At 40.1% G+C, this 1961-nt stretch overlaps 1 long non-coding RNA gene across 1 annotated transcript; it reads left to right on the top strand.

Moving 5' to 3' along the window:
* Nucleotides 1-615: 615 nt before the first annotated feature.
* LOC145806518 (uncharacterized) lies at nucleotides 616-1565 on the top strand. Its single transcript, XR_014349831.1, has 4 exons — nucleotides 616-711; nucleotides 790-1008; nucleotides 1112-1239; nucleotides 1331-1565. It is a non-coding gene; the product is annotated as an uncharacterized LOC145806518 (long non-coding RNA).
* Nucleotides 1566-1961: the final 396 nt, after the last annotated feature.

The raw sequence follows: 1961 nt of genomic DNA, 5'->3' as shown, positions 1-1961 counted from the left end.
AAAGAACATCGCCTGCCTGACTTCCAATACCCAGACTTACCTGGCCAAAAGCAGCCCCATCCAGTCGAAATGGTTGAAGATGAGGAGGAACACCCAGCAGCGAAGCAGCCAAAAAAATTATCCTTCACCAAGAAGTTCAAAGTCTGGGCCAAGATGTCCAAACATGACAAACAAAAGGTCCAAGCTTTACAAAAAAATGGAGGCGATGAGTAAGTGACTGTGCAAACATCCAATGTTAACATTCACATTCCGTAGTAGTCTATATTCCTAACTGTGTTCAGTTTTTTTGGGTTGTTGAGATATATGCAATGTGAATATTTACATTGGTTTGTTAATAATGCACAGGCTGCTGGTGTGGAAAGGAGATTCGAAGGCTACACATGTGTATTTTGATGACATTGTCAACCTTATCAAGAAGGAATCAATACACAGCAATGTATGCCATTACAAATATAATTCAGTCTTCATGCATATGCACACACAGCCACACACACACTGATGTTGTATCACATGTGTGAACATTCACATTTGTGGTTGCTCATAGCAATTGTAAACACTGATGTGAATGTTCACACTCACGTACGATATTCATAATATGACCCCATGTTTGTGCAGCTCATAGATGCATATGCTGAACTGTTGCATGAACAACAAGAGGTGGTCAACCCAACTTCAGATGAAGCCTCATTGATCTTCACGAGCATGTGTTTGGTAAAATCCATCATTCCTTTACTTGTAATGTGACTGTGAAACTTCACAGTCCATTAATTATTTGTCAAATGTGTACAGAAAGTGATACGAGAGTACCATCCTCGCAAAAGGAGTAAACACATTGACGCACATGTCAGAAACTACCAAGGAGAGAGATACCTACTATTCCCATTGCATCATGAGTACCACTGGACGATAGTTGTGTATGATGCTAAAGAAAATTTGTGGAAGCATTACAACTCGTTGCGCCCAAGACCAGGCATACATGACCCGCATATCGACCAAGCACAGGAAATTGTAAGTGGCTATTTTTCAACACAAACATGACTTGTTCTCGTGCATTAAATGACTGTACACACACATATGTTTGTTGGTCCCTAATGTGAAATTCCATACACAGAGGAACTACATTGAGCATGTTGTGACCGTTATTGGCGAGTCATCACCGCTACACACTAAGTTAGCAGGCCAAAATCCAGCACAACCAACCAAAAGTGTTGATGTCTGTCCTCAACAAGGCGACGACTCGTAAGCCTCACTAAATTTTTTTTCAAATCCTCCACAACCATTATGCAAATATTCCTGTCAACTGCTAATCAAAACCATTTCACATTTACAGAGTGGACTGCGGACCTGCAGTATGTTACATCATGCGGGCGCACGTATATCATGAAGAAATTGTGGGCAGCCTCAGTAGTGCAGAATGGTGTGGACTACGAGATTTGTTAGTGCATAGTTTTTTGAATCATAAGAAATCAGAGCTTCCTTAAAACCTATAGGTGGGGGGTGTCCACCTACGAACTAACCAACAGTCGATTTGAATGTTAATATGGAAAGCGTTGATATTTTGACACAGCAACTGATTGTAAAACAGTGATACAACATCTGTTAATAGGGAAAAGGCAGCTGCGAATTTTGAACTACTTTTGGTGTTGTTATGTTTTACATATGTGAATGTCCACAATTGTACCACTAATGTGAATGTTCACAGTCACGTACGATATGCATACTGATGTGTTGTTGTGAGAAAAATTTCTGCAAGTGTTTGAACCTGACTGTTGTTTAGTACACATACCTTGTGCAGGAATGTACACTTGGTCTACGTGACATCAGTATAGATCACATACACATGTGTGAACATTCACATTTGTGGTTGCTCATAGCAATTGTAAACACTGATGTGAATGTTCACACTCACGTACGATATTCATAATGCCGTGTTGTGATGAGCATTCACTTATGATATTCAA

The sequence above is a fragment of the Camellia sinensis genome, chromosome 13, assembly GCF_055761805.1.
Source record: "Camellia sinensis isolate YWXY chromosome 13, ASM5576180v1, whole genome shotgun sequence".
NCBI lineage: Eukaryota > Viridiplantae > Streptophyta > Magnoliopsida > Ericales > Theaceae > Camellia > Camellia sinensis.
This window is presented reverse-complemented; position numbering and strand designations above follow the sequence as displayed.